Source organism: Zalophus californianus, chromosome 2, assembly GCF_009762305.2.
Source record: "Zalophus californianus isolate mZalCal1 chromosome 2, mZalCal1.pri.v2, whole genome shotgun sequence".
NCBI lineage: Eukaryota > Metazoa > Chordata > Mammalia > Carnivora > Otariidae > Zalophus > Zalophus californianus.
Window position 1 is genome coordinate 21142977 of NC_045596.1, and position 12584 is coordinate 21155560.

Consider the following 12584-nt stretch of genomic DNA (forward strand, 5'->3'; position numbering starts at 1 on the left):
ATAAACTAAAGTTCCACATAAAGTGCTCCTAGTAGAGGATGTACAAGATTTAGTGTGAGGATTGTTGTTAAACATTTTTTTTTGAAGGCTGTGATTAGAATTAGTAGTTTGATTTTAATTAATGGAAAATCTTTTTTCATAATTGATATGTGAGGGTTTTGTGAAAATTTGCAGTCTGGGTTCCATGAGTGGATTTTACTCATAATCATTTGTGTCCCGTACTTGTTCTTTGTGCATAATCATTCTTTTGAAGGTAAAATCTTGAGTACGCTTTTTCTGACTCTAAACAAAAGTGTAAATATGGTGTAATAATGGAAGGTATTTTGTTCTGACTTGTACATGTAGGAATGATCACACAAACATAAAAGCCACTTTTACAAACCGTGTTGTGTTTTTTGTTTCTAAATTGAATTAAGACCTTTATTTTGTGATCATATAAAACATTGCTTTTACTAAGTTATATCAAACAGCAACATAGTTAGAAACATATGGGATGAGTTGTGGTTGGGACACTTTCATTCTGATTATCGACTATTAAAGCTTTAAATTTATTGTCCATGCATATTGCAGATGGTGGGTGTGCAGAGTGTATTTTCAGGAACAAAATAGAAGCTCAGTTGTGGTATTTTCAGATCTGTTCTTAAATATGCTTTATATTAGATTATTTAAGTAGTTAGGTTTATTAAAAAGTTATCTATTGTCTGATAACAACAGTTTTCTATCAGTGTCTTTAAAAGGGTAAGATAAAAAATGGTTTGGGAGAAAAGCCACTCTTGCCAGCTGTACTTCATTAAATAATCTTTGGCACTCTGGATGGATAAGGTATTAGGGAAAAATGGTGTGTTTGAAAGTTCTTACAAATCCTAATTCTAGGATTGGGTCATTTTAAAAAATAAAGTTTGAAAACCTAGGATGTGGCTTTAAAACGTTTTTTGCTTCCTCCTAATACTAAATTTCATGTTATTTCAACTAGGGGCAGTATTTTCTCATGGATTGACTAAAAGTTGTTATTCTTGGCATCCGGCTTTATGATTATTTCCAAGTTACTCTACTTCCCCTGGGCCAATTTCCTAACTATGTAGTAAAATGGGAATTGTAATGACTTGCCACATCTGCACAGGATTGCTGTGCCTTAGGATTTGCAGAGAGCATCCTTGGATGAAAGGTGTGGTTAAAGTCTAGGAATTGTTACTGAAATAAGCTGATGTGAAATAGGTCATATTTTATAGGAAGTCAAGTAGGAGGTTATGAACGAAGTTCTTGGCAAGTCACAGTGGTGATAGTGGGATGAAAAAAATGAAAATATGTATTATAGTTTGGGTAATAAAACCAATCCTTTTTTTTCTCTGTAAGCTTAGAGGGAGGAGGGATAAGTAAAACAAATTACAGGGTGGTGTATTTGTTGTATAAGAGATTGAAAATCTGTCAAACTCAAGTAATAACACTGTAAAATTATGGAATGCTTTCCCTCTATTGATCTGTTTTCTGCATTTGGTGATTTTTTTAAAAGTTTTTATTTTATACACATAAAATAGTATGTGGGGTAGTATGTTTTAAAAACAGTGGCACAAAATGTTTTCATTAGACTCTAGGCCAAATCTGTTAATAGTAATGACTATTTTCAATATCCCTTGTAGTTTTTAATGCTTTGTCACTTGCTCTAAAGAATATTTCCAACAACTAAGGGCCATGATTTCAGGCCCTTGATCAAAGGCCCTTGGCCCTTGATCTAGGAAAGTGTTTTACGTTTAGGAGATGCTCTGTAGACACTTAGCTGAACAAACGAAACCTGTTGCTTCTGTGTTCTTGATAGATGATACAACATCCCAGCTAAGTTCCCCAAGCTAGGTTTCTGGATTCCTCTCTCATACTAACCCTTCACATTTAGGCACTAAGAACTGAAAATTTTCCCTCCTGAAAATCTCTTGATTCTGTGTCCTTCATCCCTACTGCCACAATTCATGTTCTCATTTCTCTCATGGGTTAGTATAAACATTGGCAGCTTCCTTTTTCTGTTTGTAGGTTCACCTCCTTTATCCAGATTTCCACACAGTCTAAATAGCAAATCTGATCACTTCACTTCTTAGTTTAAAAACCTTTCAATGGCTCCCCCTAGCAGCCTTCATTTAAAGAGGCAGTGGAGTAGAGAGTATGAGTTCACATTTAGGATTTAATCCGGACTGGGTTCCAGTTCTGTCTCTGCCATTTAAAACCTCATAATACTGACAAGTACTCTGACTTCTTGCGTTTTCCATCAATTGCAAGATAATTATTCTTAGCTCAGTGGGTCGTGGTGAGGATTGAATGCAAGAAAACATTTAGTAGGATACCTAAACACATAGCAGGTGCTCAAAAAATGTTAGCTAGCTTGGCATATAGGGTTCTCTATAACTATTTCATTTATTTTTTCTCTACCTGAACTATGTGCTTTTCTTTCCTTTAATATTCAGTGCTCTGGCTATATTTAAGAATCTGCAGTTCCCTGGATGGGTTTATCAGTTTAATGCCTTCCAGTACATGAAAAGTGCTGGTATTAGTGGGTTATTATTCAAGACTTAGGTCTGACGATATTCTAATGGGATCTTCCAGGCTGGGTTCAGTGCCCCTTTGGTGTGTTCTTAAAGGACTCAGGATAATTCTCTTGGAAGTGTCATACTAAGTTGTAATTGTCACATTCAAAGGCTTTTCATTAGTTACCTGGTAGCAGATACCATTTTTTTCATAATCGTTTATATATTCTTATACTCAAAAGAGTGTCTAGCACATGGTAGGGACTCGGTAAAAAGGTTTTTCGAACAAATGACTCAAGAGTACTTTGAAACCTTGGCGCAACCTGGTTCCTGTAGGCAGAATTTGATGTACATGGGAAGGTATTGATTCTCTAGGGAATTTAATCGCTGAGGTACCCACAGGAATTGATATTTTCAGCTACAGGCATTCTCATAGCCTCTGAGAACATTATAGTAAAATCTTAGCTAGAAGTTCCTTTTGGATTATACTATATTGTTTGTACAAAACTGTTAAGTTTAAATTTCACATTTTGTTTTTTGTATGGTTGACCAGTGTTTCTCAAAGGGTTCCATTATTTTTACATGTTCTAAGTCCTTCTTAGATGCACAGGGATGTACATTAAAACTTAAGACTCTGTGGACTGCTTCTTTTGTGGGGGGAGCCATGCAATGGAACCAGATAATAACCTGATAATCTTGATAATCTTCAGGAAGCCTCTGGAATTGTGGACAGGTTACGATTTCTCCAAGCTTCATGTTCTACTTCTGTATAATAGGCAACAATAATTTTGTTGTATTTATCTGACAGGCATGGGACTATCAAGTAAGGTAAAATATGTTAAATTATAAAGGTCAAATAAAAATATTTAAGTGATTTGTAAATACTAAAGCACTGTATACAAATATTTTCATTGTGACAAATGGTTTCTCCTGCTAATCTTTCACAGGCAGTGTTCAAGATGGACTTTTTATTTTGTAACCTTTGGTTTGTGGGTCATGTTTTAGGAAGGCAGCAGTGTATTTAGTGCAAAGGACTGCAGCCCTTGAAATAGGTGCCTTGGCATTTTGAGCAGACATTTGGTAAATTACTGCTCGACCATGGATGTTGTCATTGAGTCACCCCCCAACTTTGGGGGTGTATTTGTTACTGCTGTCTTCTTTGCTTGGACAGCTGTAATAAAGTAGGAATGTTGAATGCCTGACTGCAGCCATCTTTCATACATCCTGCCCACAGTTCTGGATGCCCCTTAGGCCTGGCACAGCATCATGGTGTCACTTATGCCTCATTAGACCTGCTTCTGCTTCAGGGAATGAAATGATATCCTAGTAGTATGAAGAGGATAATGTGTTTCCTGAACAATACTTCTGAGGAAAAGCAAGCATTAGAGGCACTCTGACTTGGGTTGTATAATTAGTAGTAATTATCTATCTGCATAAATATTTGTGTAGGTTTGTTACGTTGAGACAGTGTATAATGATAAGCATGACAGCTTTTTAGTCAAATTGGTCATGTTCATGGCAGTCTTGGACATACTTGTACTATTTTAAGTTTACAAAAACAATGTAGAAACCACTGCTGCTTAGGTATCCTAAGTTGCAAAAGCCTTGAAAAATGCTGCACCTGTTGGATGTGAGCTGGAATGTACTAGAAAATCAAGTTGACTTTTTTTAACTCCCCTCCCACGCTTCCTTTTGAATATAGATTCAATAGTTTTAACTTGGCCTTAGAGCTAATGTTTTTTCTGCACATTGTTAATTAGATGATAGAATTGTAAATGAATAAGTATATTTCTCATAAAAAGTTTATATAACCAGGAAAAATGTTTATCACTTTATGAAACCCTGTTATTTTTTATTAGCATGGTAAAGATTGTGTTATATAACTGCAATATTAGTTGCCTTATAAAGTATAGAACCAATGTTGTAGGGTTTTTGTCTTTATTATTATGAAGACTTCATTTGGGAACTAATTTTGCTCCAGACAAAACATACTAGCTTTCGGCTGGTTTGCATAACTGGAAGAAAGGTCTTTGTTCCCTTATTGGAAAACTGCAGACCCACTAAGATCTTGCCTTATTTTGCTAACATACCATTTTCTTTAATTTTTATTCTTTAAAGATTTTATTTATTTGACAGAGAGCGAGCAAGCAGAAGCAGGGGGAGTGGCAGGCAGAGGCAGAGGGAGAAGCAGGCTCCCTGCAGAGCAGGGGGAGCCCGATGTGGGGCTCGATCCCAGGACCCCGGGATCATGACCTGAGCCGAAGGCAGTCGCTCAACCAAATGAACCACCCAGGTGCTCTAACATACCATTTTAAAAAAAAATACTATTTATTTGAGAGAAAGCGTGCACATGTCGAGGAGGGGGGCAGAGGGACCTGGAGAGGGATAGAATCTCCAGCAGATTTCCTGCTGAGCGGCAGCCCACACAGGGCTGGATCTCATGACCTCAGGATCATGACCTGAGCTGAAACCAAGAGTTGGATTCTTAACTGACTGAACTGCCCAGGCGCCCCATGTTTTTTTTGTTTGCTTTTTGTGTTTTTTGTTTTTAATGGACTTTATTTTTTAGAGCACTTTTAGGTTCACAGCAATATGGAGGGGAAGGTACAGAGATTCCCCATGTTCTCCCTGCCCCTGTACATAAATAGCCTCCTTCATTATCAACATCCCCCAGCAGAGTGGTAGATTTATTGTAATTGATAAACTTACATTGATACATTATTATCTTTTTAAGTGATAGTTTACATTCGACTTTGTTCTTTGCGTTTGGACAAATGTAAATCTATCTACCAGTGTAGTATCTCACAGAGTAGTTTCATTGCCCTAAAAATCCTCTGTGTTCTGCCTACTTGTCCCCTTCCCATCCTTAGCCCCTGGCAACCACTGAACTTTGTATTCTCTATAGTTCCCAGCATGTTTTCCAATCATTTAACTTTTGGTTTGAGTATGAGAAAATTTTTCATTCAAAAAATTACGTAGTTCTGTACAAAGCTCCTGATCCATACACCAACTGGAAGAAGCAGAAACATTGAGGTTCCCAGTCATGAAGGGAGGGGTTAAGGGAAATGCCTATAACCATGCCTTAGTGGTTCTCCTTAATTGCTTAAATAAATCCTCCTTTATAACTGCTTAAATAAAACAGCTGTTTTAAAGAAACAGTTGTTGAGCACGTAATAGGTGTGACTGCTATGTTAGCGGTCTTATAAAGATGGCCAAGAAGTTGTCTGGTGAAGCTCATGATTTAGTGAAAAGTGCACAGATAATTATAATAAGGGAGATTATAAGTGCTCTAACATGTATAGTGCTGGGAACACAGGTGTGAATGATTATCTTAATTGGAGGAGAGTTCATAGAAAAGGTGAGAGCTGATAGGGGTGTTAGGAAATAAAACTGGAAAAGTGGTTGGGGCTTCTTGGAGGACCTTGAATGCGAAGTTAAGGGTTTGGTTATCAATCAGGGTTTGGGGTAGGAGGGCATTGAACATTGTTGAAGAAGTAAGGCAGGGTGTAATCAGTGTAAAATAGATTGGGGTGGATGGAGACCATAGGAGAAATATAATCAAGGTCTCATCTTCATGGTAGCAGGCCTAGGACTAGAAAGAATAGAGCAGCTCTTTCTGGAGACAGGATGGTATTGGGAGCTTTGGAATCAGTGTGCTATAGATCTGTGGCTATGAGCATTTCACTTAATCTGTCTTGCCCTTGTCTGAAAAATTGGAGAAAATAATACTTCGTGGAATTGGTGTGAAGGTTATATGAGATACGAGAAAATGCCTAGCTCAGTTCTGGGAGTAGCAGCTGCTCAATAAATAGGTCCTTCTCTTCCCCTTATCTGGAGTAGAATTTAAAGGATAAGATGGGGGAGCAGGGAAGGGTGGAAGGGAAGGTGGGGGGAAAAAACCAAACGATAAAGCAGGGTGAAGTAATTAGAAATGGGAAAGTCTTGAGTGAGGTGAGCAGGTACAGGAGAACCTGCATAACAGTGCTTTGTTTCTTTTAGCTTTTGAACAAATGCTGAATACTTAATTTGCATATTTCTGTAACCTTTTTGCATATTTTTGTAACATTTAACATTTTTCTGCAGTTATATAAATATATCTGAATTGAGTGTGCCTCCTTTTCTAAGTCTGATTTGTCAGCCACCTCTGTTAAGGACAGGATCAATATTTTACTTATCTTGTATAATTATGGCACAGTTGTTACCAGCCAGAATGTTATTTGCTAGATGAATAGGACTTGAATGGATTTAATATAAAAACTTGCCACTAGGTGGCACTTAGTCTAAGTGATAAATCTGATATTCAGCATAGATTAGTTTTTCTGAGAACCATGGTGAAACTGACCTCCTGGATTATGGTCTGCTTTCTGGACCATAGTTTTTGAAGTGGAATATGAAACATACAGCAAATAGAAAACTCATAGTATTGAAAAATAGAAAAAGCATAATGCCATTACAACATGTTCTGTAGAAAGAAGCTGAAGGGAAGCTCAGTGAAATTGCACAAGTGACCAAATTCCCCATCTCTAAATGTATAGACAGTGAAGCTTGGTGGTTAGATTTTAGGCGATGGTTTTTATGGTTAAAGGAGGAGACTGTAGGAATTTGTTTTTTATAATGAAAGATGATGATGAGATACGGTTTGTAAGGATACTAGACTGATTCTAGGTTATTTACATTTTGGTGTATTGTCTTCTCCCTTTAACATACCACAGTATGTAATTATATCCAGTGTGACAAATGTTATAGATTATTAACTCTTAGATTAAGGAAACTTCAGAACTGGAAAAGACCTTGCTAATCATGTGTTCTAAAGTAACTACTTTTTTTTTTAAGATTTTATTTATTTATTTATTTGACAGAGAGAGAGAGAGGGAGGGAGGGAGAGAGAGAGAGCACACGGGCACAAGCAGAGGGGAGAGGCAGAGGGAGAGGGAGAAGCTCGATCCCAGGACCCTGGGATCATGACCGGAGCCGAAGGCAGACGCTTAACGGACTGAGCCACCCAGGCGCCCCTAAGCAACTACTTATTTAAATGGAGGCACAGATGGACTGAGTAATTTCCAGTTGGCTAATGGCTGAGACCCATTCAGTGATTGAGCTGGGACTAGTTCCAGTTTGCTTATTGGGGAGAGACTTGTGCTGGTCTTTTTTCTGTTTATACCACTCTTCTGCTTTTTAATGTTACAAGAACTTTGCTTTGTCTTTTTTTTTTTTTCCTGTGAGTGTGGACTTACACCAAGAATACAAATCTCTCAACCCCAAGCTTGGTTTGGGGCTGCTGCCAGTGTTGCTTAATAAATGGTCAGCTCTGAGCCTGCCTCTTCTTTCCTCCTTGGCTGTTTTCCTGTTCTTGATGCTGCTTGTGTTCTCTATCTTATATTTTTGACTGACCAGGATGGCTTCTTTTAGAACACATTTGTTCTCAGTGCACACTTATCACCCACTCTGCTTTAGTTGTCCCTACTCCAGAACTGCCTGGGTTCTGGCTCACCTGGCACACCCCAGTCCCTGCCTCTTGCCTCCCTAGCATCTTTAGTTCTGCCACTCGCACTAAATTGCAGCTGGTTGTTTCCAGAGCCTCTGTTAGAGAAAATGGAAGGACAGAAGAAGAGATTTAGAAAAAAAAAGACCGTCATATAGGGAAGGAGGCCACAACTTGAGATTTTACACTGGAAGATGTACTCATTTATGAACCTGGTGATTTTTATACAGGGGTTTTTTTAGCGTATATGTCAGGACATTATTCCCTAACTGTGGAATTCATTAGATGTGTTGTATCTGTCATCTGTACTTAACCAAATGTCAAGGAAGTGAATTAAATCCATTTCAGCAGTCCAAAGATAGTATTGATGGTTTTAGTAATTTACTTATATCTTAGAATAATGAGTGTCGTCCTTTGATTAAATGGATAGTACTGAATTAGTGGGAGTTGCCACTTTACTACTGTAACGTTAAAAAAACAAACTTGGTAGCTGTAGCTTTCAAAGATTATTTCCCAATTTTTGGTAAACATGCCATTTTTCATCCTGGCCTCCCCTCGCAATATAGGGGAAATCCTTTTACATATAGGATTTAGGAGCATATCATTTACTTAAGCCTCATTTCTAAGGATGTAACTCCTGAAAGTTGTCAGTTGGTATATTAAGTATCTTAAATGACATTAGAATTTAAATTAACACAGTTTAGATGTGCAGTTGATTTATTTTTTTCATCTCATTTTTAGCTTGTTTTTCTAATTGAGGCAAGTGACTATGTTGATGTGGAAGTTTTTCTCAAGGGTTAATTAATGTCATCTATAGATACTTAGATGATTTTTTTCTGTTGGAAAAATGTATATAAGAAATTCAAAAGTTATTTAAACATATCATGGAAAGTCAGCCACTGTAGTCTTCACCAGGAAATTAACTACTGTGAACAATTGGGAGTATAGTCTTCAACTTTTTTTTTTTAGTGGAAATGCTGACATTCTATTTATTGTCAGTAGTTTAGCAAACATATTAAGGGGTTTTAGGGAATTGACATTTTGTTAAGTATCTACTGAGTCTTCAACTACATTGAGGGGAAATAGTATCTCCATTTTATAGATAAGAAGTCTGAGAGTCAGGTATTTAGTAATTTAACTCAGGTTCACGAAGCTTTACTTCTGCCTCTGCCATTCATTGCCCTCCCTGTACTGACAGAGGTTTTGTTTTTCTATACCTAAATGATAAACACCTGAAAGCTTCCAAGCTCTCTCCTAGGTGGCAAGCAGTACCAGAGAGAATTCTAATAAAGACTTTAAGGAAAAGGGGATTATATTAGATTATTACTTTAGATGAAGTATTAGGTTTACTGTTTATTTTAAAAAGAAATGTATATTCTAGAAATGCATTCAAAGTTAGATTTGACTATGTATTTGTAACCATATTTTTCTGATGAAATGTTTTTTTCTTATTTTGTGTAATAACTATTTTCCAAATGATACTTTTTGTCAACTTATATGAAGTATTTTTTCCTAGTGTTTCATTTGTCATTCAATTTTATTGTCTTAAGTGAGTTTAAAATTTTTATGTAGTCAAATTTGTAGTTTTTCCTTTGGCTTTGTGTTTTGCTAAGTCTTCCTCACTCCTGAGATTATGAAAGCATTCTTTTGTTTTTCTTTTTTTTTTTAAGATTTTATTTATTTATTTGATAGAGAGAGAGAGACCGCGAGAGAGGGAACACAAGCAGGGGGAGTGGGAGAGGGAGAAGCAGGCTCCCCACTGAGCAGAGAGCCGGATGGCGGGGCTCTATCCCAGGACTCTGGAATCATGACCGGAGCTGAAGGCAGACGCCCAACGACTGAGCCACCCAGGCACCCCCATTCTTTTGTTTTTCTTATAAATGTTCTTTTATAATTTAAAAAATGATTTATCCGTTTAACCCTTCTCGGAGGTTTTTGGTTGGTTGGTTTGTTGGTTGGTTTTTTTGCTGTGTTATGTGATGTAGGTTTTGACCTTACTTTTCCTTTAGAACCAAATGTGTTATTTTCATATACTCAATTTTTTCTGTCTTCTGTTGCATAGACTTGTGGTTCTTAAAATGAGATCCTTGGAGGGCAGCAATAGGTTAACTTGTTAGAAATGCACATTCTTTCACTCCACCCCAGAGCTCCTGTCTCTGAAGCCCTGGAGGAATAGAGTTCAGTCTAGTTCAGCAAGCCCTCCAGGTGATTCTGATGCCGGAAGTTTGTAAATCACTGTGAGAACTCCTCTTCAAGGAAGGGCAGGCCCTCTACTTGTGCCCTGGATCCCATCCCTTCTCAGCTAGAGTGCCGTGGATCCCATCCCTTCTCGGCTACTCTAGACATTGGAGTAGCCAGCTAGCCTTCCCTGTCTCTGGTCTCAGTTTTCACCTTTCTCTTGAAGCATCCTTGACAGTATATAAACATGCTGTTGTTTGCCTGGATTCCACACTCCCCTTTGGTTTTGTTTCTCCTTTGCCCTTTGCAACAAACTTCCTATGGAGGGTTCTTTCTGTCTCCACTCTCCATTCCCTCTAAACCTACTTCAGCCAGGCTTTTTATCTCCACCACTCAACAAAACTGCTCCTCTCAGGGCGCCTGGGTGGCTGAGTTGTTAAGCGTCTACCTTTGGCTCAGGTCAGGATCCCAGGGTCCTGGGTTCGAGCCCCTTATCATGCTCCCTGCTCTGCAGGGAGCTTTTCCCTCTCCCTCTGCATGCTGCTCCCCCTACTTGTGCTCGCTCTTTCTCTGTCAAATAAATAAATAAAATCCTAAAAAAAACCCAACAACCCTGCTCCTCTCAACTTACCAGTTCCCTCTATGGGTGAATGTAGTGGTGAGTTTTTTTCAGGTGTTATCTGACTTGATCAGCATTTGATATCTTGGATCACTGCCTCCTTATTCAAATATTTTTTTCATTTGGCTTGTAGGATACCACGGTCCTGGGTAAGCCACCTCGCTGGCACCTTTTTCTTGGGTCTCCTTTCTAGTACTTTCTCATTCTACACATTTTTCCTGCTTTTTATCCCACATTCTGTACTCCTTCTTGTTTTATTTTTCTCACTTGCATGTATCAGCTTCTCACGATACGTATTCTTTGCCTTTCGATTTTGTCTTTCTCTGTCCTACTAAAATAGAGTGCTTGGTACGTAGATGATAATCAGTATTTGTTGAATGAATGAGTGAACCAGTGAAGTGTTGTAGCAACATCACTTTTTGAATGCTCTTTTTCTCACTGATCTGAAATCCTGCTTATATTCCTGTATGTTATAAAGTTTTATGGGCCCCTGGTGTTAGTACAGATTCATCTAATGTGTTTTAAATATAATCTGTTACCTGAATGTGGTTCAGTAGCCTTGAGATCTGTTGTTAAATTTAGCCTTTGCCATTGTCTGGTGTGGAAGGTAGTAGTATTCTGTTCTATAGAAATTTAACCAAATTTACCTGTGGGAGAGTTGGAATTCAGACTCATGTCTCTGGATTCCAATTTCATTGTGATGAGCATCTTCTAATGACTGTGTAATCTAGTATGTGATAATGCTACTGAGCATTCCTCCTCTCCACACCCCCACCCCCACCCCAAATTCAAGATTAACCTTTAGTCATCTGTCTGCGTGATTGGTTGTGCTCTCTAACCAGAAGATCCCCTTCCCTCAGTCTAGCCAGAGTAAACATCTGAGACAGGAGGATGAAGTTGAGCAGGGAATTGGTTTATGTGGGATTTTTTTAAAGTAGACTTTGTTTTTTTAGAACAGTTTTATGTGGGATTTTTGTCTCTGCATTTCAGTTTATGATTTTGGAAAAAAGGTTGTAGAAAAAAACACAGGTTGGAGGTCATGAAATAGGTTCTCTTCACTAAGAAATTTTGGTGATATCTCTGCTTCATTTCTTTTTGGCGTGAATAATACCTCTTTGATCTAGGCCTTAAGTTAAACATGATACTGTATGTGTCAGAGAACTCAGAAAATAATTCTTGTACTGTAACCAAAAGTATTGCTATTGAGAATGACTTGAGTCTCATGCTTTTGGTACTCTAGATACATTCATTCTTTATATTATACTGGAGTACTTTTTAATTTTGTTTTATGCCAAACTCTTTTATAAATGTAATTTTAAAGTTTTTGCTGCAAATGTTGTTTTTCCAAGACTGCAGCTGTGGATGTGGCTTAAAAACTGATGAGCATCTACAATGACGAGTCTTTATGGAGCAATGAAAGGCTGCTTACAAATTGTAGCCACGGTTGAAATGAATTGTGTGTTTGTTATTTGTGAATCCCTAAGGGTAAATGTGTTTTGCGAGGGGTGAGTTAGGATAGTACAAACTGAGAGTGTTTCTGTTCTGGTAATCTTTGGAGCAGTCATTTCTGCTAGTGCTCTTTCTTATGACTGAAGGAATTTGGAATATTTTGCTTGACTACTTTGATGATTGTTTCTTTAATCATACTATTCGGATATATTTAAAGGTAAATTGTAATTTTAAGATATTTTATTGACATGGTTTCTGTCATCAAATATTTTTACTCTGAACAACTATTGTGTATAATCTTTACCTGTGTCTACTGTCTAAAACCCTTAAGTGTTGTGTTGTTTGG

At 37.7% G+C, this 12584-nt stretch overlaps 1 protein-coding gene across 6 annotated transcripts in view; it reads left to right on the top strand.

Annotated features, from left to right (window-relative positions):
* RBPJ (recombination signal binding protein for immunoglobulin kappa J region) overlaps window positions 1–12584 on the top strand; it is a 225233-nt gene that overhangs the window by 113514 nt on the left and 99135 nt on the right. Inside the window, exon 1 of one of the 6 annotated variants that reach the window (XM_027598385.2) lies at window positions 12382–12455. The exons of the other annotated variants lie outside the window; for them this stretch is intronic. The gene's annotated coding sequence lies outside the window, so the exon portion shown is untranslated. Of the gene's footprint in view, window positions 1–12381; window positions 12456–12584 lie in introns of those variants that run through there. 6 annotated transcript variants of the gene reach the window in all.